We start from the raw sequence: 10,151 nt of genomic DNA on the forward strand, positions 1-10,151 counted from the left end.
ATGTATCATCAAACATAGGGATGTGTCATCAAACATAGGGATGTATCATCAAACATAGGGATGTATCATCAAACATAAGGATGTATCATCAAGTATAATTATGTATCATCAAACACAGGGATGTATCATCAAACATAGGGATGTATCATCAAACATAGGGATGTGTCATCAAACATAGGGATGTATCGTCAAACATAGGGATGTATCATCAAGCATAGCGATGTATCATCAAACATAGGGATTATCATCAAACATAGAGATGTATCGTCAAACATAGGAATCTATCATCAAACACAGGGATGTATCATCAAACATAGGTATGTATCATCAAACATAGGGATGTATCATAAAACATAGGGATTATCATCAAACGTAGGGATGTATCATCAAACATAGGGATGTATCATCAAACATAGGGATGTATCATCAAACATAAGGATGTATCATCAAGTATAATTATGTATCATCAAACCCAGGGATGTATCATCAAACATAGGGATGTATCATCAAACATAGGGATGTGTCATCAAACATAGGGATGTATCATCAAACTTAGGTATGTATCATCAAGTATAGGGATGTATCATCAAACATAGGGATGTATCATCAAACATAGGGATGTATCATCAAACACAGGGATGTATCATCAAACACAGGGATGTATCATCAAACACAGGGAGGTATCATCAAACATAGGGATGTATCATCAAACATAGAGATGTATCATCAAACATAGAAATGTATCATCAAACATAGGTATGTATCGTCAAACATAGGGATGTATCATCAAACATAGGGAGGTATCATCAAACATAGGGAGGTATCATCAAACATAGGGAGGTATCATCAAACATAGGGATGTATCATCAAACATAGGGATGTATCATCAAACATAGGAATGTATCATCAAACATAGGGATGCATCATCAAGTATAATGATGTATCATCAAACATAGGGATGTATCATCAAACATAGGGATGTATCATCAAGTATAATAGTGTATCATCAAACACAGGGATGTATCGTCAAACATAGGGATGTATCATCAAATATAGGGGTGAATCATCAAACATAGGGATGTATCATCAAACATAGGAATATATCATCAAACATAGGAATCTATCATCAAACACAGGGATGTATCATCAAACATAGGTATGTATCATCAAACATAGGGATGTATCATCAAACATAGGGATTATCATCAAACATAGAGATGTATCGTCAAACATAGGAATCTATCATCAAACACAGGGATGTATCATCAAACATAGGTATGTATCATCAAACATAGGGATGTATCATCAAACATAGGGATTATCATCAAACATAGGGATGTATCATCAAACATAGGGATGTATCATCAAACATAGGGATGTATCATCAAACATAAGGATGTATCATCAAGTATAATTATGTATCATCAAACACAGGGATGTATCATCAAACATAGGGATGTATCATCAAACATAGGGATGTGTCATCAAACATAGGGATGTATCATCAAACATAGGGATGTGTCACAAACATAGGGATGTATCATCAAACTTAGGTATGTATCATCAAGTATAGGGATGTATCATCAAACATAAGGATGTATCATCAAGTATAATTATGTATCATCAAACACAGGGATGTATCATCAAACATAGGGATGTATCATCAAACATAGGGATGTGTCATCAAACATAGGGATGTATCATCAAACTTAGGTATGTATCATCAAGTATAGGGATGTATCATCAAACATAGGGATGTATCATCAAACATAGGGATGTATCATCAAACACAGGGATGTATCATCAAACACAGGGATGTATCATCAAACACAGGGAGGTATCATCAAACATAGGGATGTATCATCAAACATAGAGATGTATCATCAAACATAGAAATGTATCATCAAACATAGGTATGTATCGTCAAACATAGGGATGTATCATCAAACATAGGGAGGTATCATCAAACATAGGGAGGTATCATCAAACATAGGGAGGTATCATCAAACATAGGGATGTATCATCAAACATAGGGATGTATCATCAAACATAGGGATGTATCATCAAGTATAATAGTGTATCATCAAACACAGGGATGTATCGTCAAACATAGGGATGTATCATCAAATATAGGGGTGAATCATCAAACATAGGGATGTATCATCAAACATAGGAATATATCATCAAACATAGGAATCTATCATCAAGTATAATAGTGTATCATCAAACACAGGGATGTATCGTCAAACATAGGGATGTATCATCAAATATAGGGGTGAATCATCAAACATAGGGATGTATCATCAAACATAGGAATATATCATCAAACATAGGAATCTATCATCAAACACAGGGATGTATCATCAAACATAGGTATGTATCATCAAACATAGGGATGTATCAACAAACATAGGGATGTATCATCAAACATAGGGATGTATCATCAAACATAGGGATTATCATCAAACATAGAGATGTATCGTCAAACATAGGAATCTATCATCAAACACAGGGATGTATCATCAAACATAGGTATGTATCATCAAACATAGGGATGTATCATCAAACATAGGGATTATCATCAAACAAAGGGATGTATCATCAAACATAGGGATGTATCATCAAACATAGGGATGTATCATCAAACATAAGGATGTATCATCAAGTATAATTATGTATCATCAAACACAGGGATGTATCATCAAACATAGGGATGTATCATCAAACATAGGGATGTGTCATCAAACATAGGGATGTATCATCAAACATAGGGATGTATCATCAAACATAGGGATGTATCATCAAACATAGGGATTATCATCAAACATAGAGATGTATCGTCAAACATAGGAATCTATCATCAAACACAGGGATGTATCATCAAACATAGGTATGTATCATCAAACATAGGGATGTATCATCAAACATAGGGATTATCATCAAACATAGGGATGTATCATCAAACATAGGGATGTATCATCAAACATAGGGATGTATCATCAAACATAAGGATGTATCATCAAGTATAATTATGTATCATCAAACACAGGGATGTATCATCAAACATAGGGATGTATCATCAAACATAGGGATGTGTCATCAAACATAGGGATGTATCATCAAACTTAGGTATGTATCATCAAGTATAGGGATGTATCATCAAACATAGGGATGTATCATCAAACATAGGGATGTATCATCAAACACAGGGATGTATCATCAAACACAGGGATGTATCATCAAACACAGGGAGGTATCATCAAACATAGGGATGTATCATCAAACATAGAGATGTATCATCAAACATAGAAATGTATCATCAAACATAGGTATGTATCGTCAAACATAGGGATGTATCATCAAACATAGGGAGGTATCATCAAACATAGGGAGGTATCATCAAACATAGGGAGGTATCATCAAACATAGGGAGGTATCATCAAACATAGGGATGTATCATCAAACATAGGGATGTATCATCAAACATAGGAATGTATCATCAAACATAGGGATGCATCATCAAGTATAATGATGTATCATCAAACATAGGGATGTATCATCAAACATAGGGATGTATCATCAAACATAGGTATGTATCATCAAACATAGGGATGTATCCTCAAGTATAGGTATGTATCATCAAACATAGGGATATATCATCAAACATAGGGATGTATCATCAAACATAGAGATGTATCATCAAACATAGAGATGTATCATCAAACATAGGGATGTATCATCAAACATAGAGATGTATCATCAAACATAGGTATGTATCATCGAACATAGGTATGCATCATCACGTATAATGATGTATCATCAAACATAGGGATGTATCATCAAACATAGGGATGTATCATCAAACATAGGGATATATCATCAAACATAGGGATGCATCATCAAGTATAATGATGTATCATCAAACATAGGGATGTATCATCAATCATAGGGATGTATCATCAAACATAGAGATGTATCATCAAACATAGAGATGTTTCATCAAACATAGGGATGTATCGTCAAACAGGAATGCATCATCAAACATAGGGATGTATCGTCAAACATAGGAATGTATCATCAAACATAGGGATGTATCATCAAACATAGGGATGTATCATCAAACATAGAGATGTATCATCAAACATAGAAATGTATCATCAAACATAGGTATGTATCGTCAAACATAGGGATGTATCATCAAACATAGGGAGGTATCATCAAACATAGGGAGGTATCATCAAACATAGGGAGGTATCATCAAACATAGGGATGTATCATCAAACATAGGGATGTATCATCAAACATAGGGATGTATCATCAAGTATAATAGTGTATCATCAAACACAGGGATGTATCGTCAAACATAGGGATGTATCATCAAATATAGGGGTGAATCATCAAACATAGGGATGTATCATCAAACATAGGAATATATCATCAAACATAGGAATCTATCATCAAACACAGGGATGTATCATCAAACATAGGTATGTATCATCAAACATAGGGATGTATCAACAAACATAGGGATGTATCATCAAACATAGGGATGTATCATCAAACATAGGGATTATCATCAAACATAGAGATGTATCGTCAAACATAGGAATCTATCATCAAACACAGGGATGTATCATCAAACATAGGTATGTATCATCAAACATAGGGATGTATCATCAAACATAGGGATTATCATCAAACATAGGGATGTATCATCAAACATAGGGATGTATCATCAAACATAGGGATGTATCATCAAACATAAGGATGTATCATCAAGTATAATTATGTATCATCAAACACAGGGATGTATCATCAAACATAGGGATGTATCATCAAACATAGGGATGTGTCATCAAACATAGGGATGTATCATCAAACTTAGGTATGTATCATCAAGTATAGGGATGTATCATCAAACATAGGGATGTATCATCAAACATAGGGATGTATCATCAAACACAGGGATGTATCATCAAACACAGGGATGTATCATCAAACACAGGGAGGTATCATCAAACATAGGGATGTATCATCAAACATAGAGATGTATCATCAAACATAGAAATGTATCATCAAACATAGGTATGTATCGTCAAACATAGGGATGTATCATCAAACATAGGGAGGTATCATCAAACATAGGGAGGTATCATCAAACATAGGGAGGTATCATCAAACATAGGGAGGTATCATCAAACATAGGGATGTATCATCAAACATAGGGATGTATCATCAAACATAGGAATGTATCATCAAACATAGGGATGCATCATCAAGTATAATGATGTATCATCAAACATAGGGATGTATCATCAAACATAGGGATGTATCATCAAACAAAGAGATGTATCATCAAGTATAATGATGTATCATCAAACATAGGTATGTATCATCAAACATAGGGATGTATCCTCAAGTATAGGTATGTATCATCAAACATAGGGATATATCATCAAACATAGGGATGTATCATCAAACATAGAGATGTATCATCAAACATAGAGATGTATCATCAAACATAGGGATGTATCATCAAACATAGAGATGTATCATCAAACATAGGTATGTATCATCGAACATAGGTATGCATCATCACGTATAATGATGTATCATCAAACATAGGGATGTATCATCAAACATAGGGATGTATCATCAAACATAGGGATATATCATCAAACATAGGGATGCATCATCAAGTATAATGATGTATCATCAAACATAGGGATGTATCATCAATCATAGGGATGTATCATCAAACATAGAGATGTATCATCAAACATAGAGATGTTTCATCAAACATAGGGATGTATCGTCAAACAGGAATGCATCATCAAACATAGGGATGTATCGTCAAACATAGGAATGTATCATCAAACATAGGGATGTATCATCAAACATAGGGATGTATCATCAAACATAGGGATTATCATCAAACATAGAGATGTATCGTCAAACATAGGAATGTATCATCAAACATAGGGATGTATCATCAAACATAGATGCATCATAAACTAGGATGTATCATCAAACATAGGGATTATCATCAAACATAGGGATGTATCATCAAACATAGGGATGTATCATCAAACATAGGGATGTATCATCAAACATAAGGATGTATCATCAAGTATAATTATGTATCATCAAACACAGGGATGTATCATCAAACATAGGGATGTATCATCAAACATAGGGATGTGTCATCAAACATAGGGATGTATCATCAAACATAGGTATGTATCATCAAGTATAGGGATGTATCATCAAACATAGGGATGTATCATCAAACATAGGGATGTATCATCAAACACAGGGATGTATCATCAAACACAGGGATGTATCATCAAACACAGGGAGGTATCATCAAACATAGGGATGTATCATCAAACATAGAGATGTATCATCAAACATAGAAATGTATCATCAAACATAGGTATGTATCGTCAAACATAGGGATGTATCATCAAACATAGGGAGGTATCATCAAACATAGGGAGGTATCATCAAACATAGGGATGTATCATCAAACAAAGAGATGTATCATCAAACATAGGGATGTATCATCAAACATAGGAATGTATCATCAAACATAGGGATGCATCATCAAGTATAATGATGTATCATCAAAAATAGGGATGTATCATCAAACATAGGGATGTATCATCAAACAAAGAGATGTATCATCAAGTATAATGATGTATCATCAAACATAGGTATGTATCATCAAACATAGGGATGTATCCTCAAGTATAGGCATGTATCATCAAACATAGGGATATATCATCAAACATAGGGATGTATCATCAAACATAGAGATGTATCATCAAACATAGAGATGTATCATCAAACATAGGGATGTATCATCAAACATAGAGATGTATCATCAAACATAGGTATGTATCATCGAACATAGGTATGCATCATCAAGTATAATGATGTATCATCAAACATAGGGATGTATCATCAAACATAGGGATATATCATCAAACATAGGGATGCATCATCAAGTATAATGATGTATCATCAAACATAGGTATGTATCATCAGGCATAGGGATGTATCATCAAACATAGAGATGTATCATCAAACATAGGAATGTATCATCAAACATAGGGATGTATCATCAAACATAGGCATGTATCATCATACATAGGGATGTATCATCAAACATAGGGATGTATCATCAAACATAGGGATGTGTCATCAAGTATAGGGATGTATCATCAAACATAGGGATGTATCATCAAACATAGGGATGTATCGTCAAACATAGGGATGTATCTTCAAGCATAGCGATGTATCATCAAACATAGGGATGTATCATCAAACATAGGATTGTATCATCAAACATAGGGATGTATTATCAAACATAGGGATGTATCATCAAACATAGGAATGTATCATCAAACATAGGTATGCATCATCAAGTTTAATGATGTATCATCAAACATAGGGATGTATCATCAAACATAGGGATGTATCATCAAACATAGGGATGCATCATCAAGTATAATGATGTATCATCAAACATAGGGATGTATCATCAAACATAGGGATGTATCATCAAACATAGGGATGTATCATCAAACATAGGGATGTATCATCAAACATAGGGATGTATCATCAAACATAGGGATGTATCATCAAACATAGGGATGCATCATCAAGTATAATGATGTATCATCAAACATAGGGATGTATCATCAAACATAGGGATGTATCATCAAACATAGGGATGTATCATCAAACATAGGGATGTATCATCAAACATAGGGATGTATCATCAAACATAGGTATGTATCATCAAACATAGGTATGCATCATCAAGTATAATGATGTATCATCAAACATAGGGATGTATCATCAAACATAGGGATGTATCATCAAGTATAGGGATGTATCATCAAACATAGGTATGTATCATCAAACAAAGAGATGTATCATCAAGTATAGGGATGTATCATCAAACATAGGGATGTATCATCAAACATAGGTATGTATCTTCAAGTATAGGGATGTATCATCAAACATAGGTATGTATCATCAAACATAGGTATGTATCATCAAACATAGGGATGTATCATCAAACATAGGGATGTATCATCAAATATAGGGATATATCATCAAACATAGGAATGTATCATCAAGTATAGGGATGTATCATCAAACACAGGGATGTATCATCAAACATAGGAATGTATCATCAAACATAGGGATGTATCATCAAACATAGGTATGTATCATCAAACATAGGTATGCATCGTCAAACACTGGGATGCATCATCAAACATAGGGATGTATCATCAAACATAGGAATGTATCATCAAACATAGGGATGTATCATCAAACATAGGGATGTATCATCAAACATAGGGGTGAATCATCAAGTATAATAATGTATCATCAAACATAGGGATATATCATCAAACATAGGGATGTATCATCAAACATAGGGATGTATCATCAAACATAGGGATGTATCATCAAACACAGGGATGTATCATCAAACATAGGGATGTATCATCAAACATAGGGATATATCATCAAGCATAGGGATGCATCATCAAACATAGGGATGCATCATCAAACATAGGGATATATCATCAAACATAGGGATATATCATCAAACATAAGGATGTATCATCGAACATAGGGATATATCATCAAACATAGGAATGTATCATCAAACATAGGAATGTATCATCAAACATAGGTATGTATCATCAAACAAAGAGATGTATCATCAAACATAGGGATATATCATCAAGTATAGGGATGTATCAACAAACAGGAATGTATCGTCAAACATAGGGATGTATCATCAAACATAGAGATGTATCATCAAACATAGGGATATATCATCAAGTATAGGGATTATCATCAAACAAAGAGATGTATCATCAAACATAGAGATGTATCATCAAACATAAGGATGTATCATCAAACATAGGGATGTATCATCAAACATAGGGATGTATAATCAAGTATAATGATGTATCATCAAACATAGGGATGAATCATCAAGTATTATGATGTATCATCAAACATAGGTATGTATCATCACGCATAGGGATGTATCATCAAACATAGGGATGTATCATCAAACATAGGTATGTATTATCAAACATAGGTATGTATCGTCAAACATAGAGATGTATCATCAAACATAGGGATGTATCATCAAACATAGAGATGTATCATCAAACATAGGGATATATCATCACGTATAGGGATTATCATCAAACAAAGAGATGTATCATCAAACATAGAGATGTATCATCAAACATAGGGATGTATCATCAAACATAGGGATGTATCATCAAACATAGGGATGTATCATCAAGTATAGGGATTATCATCAAACATAGGGGTTTATCATCAAACATAGGGATGTATCATCAAACATAGTGGTGTATCATCATACATAGGGATATATTTACATTTGCTCCGCATTTCCCCATTGACACACTGCTAAGAGGCAGTTGCCATCATACGCCTATAACACCCAGTGCCTTTGTATCATCAAACATAGGGATGTATCATCAAGCATATGCATGTGTCATCAAGCATAGGGATGTATCATCAAGCTAATCATATTCTTGGCTGGTATATGGATATGTTCCTCCATGATAACACTACAAATTAAGATGTAGAAAAGCTATATTTATCAATAACTAACATTACCCATATCAAAGCAAAACAATATAGACAGGACAATATATACCCAGGTGTTGCAAAGGAGGCAGCCAACATTCGGCAATGACACAAATGTAACCGCCTTATATTTCAATTTGTTTGTCTTCCTTAATTCTTCTTCACCTTGCTTTATTATTTTCTGCCACCAATAAATAAAACAAACATGTGGAATAGATCAGGATTTATGGTGGGGCACAGGGGTTCACTTTACCTTTATAGTAACGTAAAGCATTTTTACTTCTGAGCACATGCTTGCATATCAGTATTTCTGTCACTGAGCAGAAACAAATTATCCATATTTGGGGAAGGTATTAAGATTGTCAAACAAAAATTGACGAAAAAAAGTAAATCTACAGATATTCCTGTACATATTTAGGATGTGTAAACCATGCCAGAATTTGGGGTGCAAAGGGACATTGATTTTATCATATTAGAAATACTATAAATTTAGA

The sequence above is a fragment of the Pecten maximus genome, chromosome 19, assembly GCF_902652985.1.
Source record: "Pecten maximus chromosome 19, xPecMax1.1, whole genome shotgun sequence".
NCBI classification, from domain to species: domain Eukaryota; kingdom Metazoa; phylum Mollusca; class Bivalvia; order Pectinida; family Pectinidae; genus Pecten; species Pecten maximus.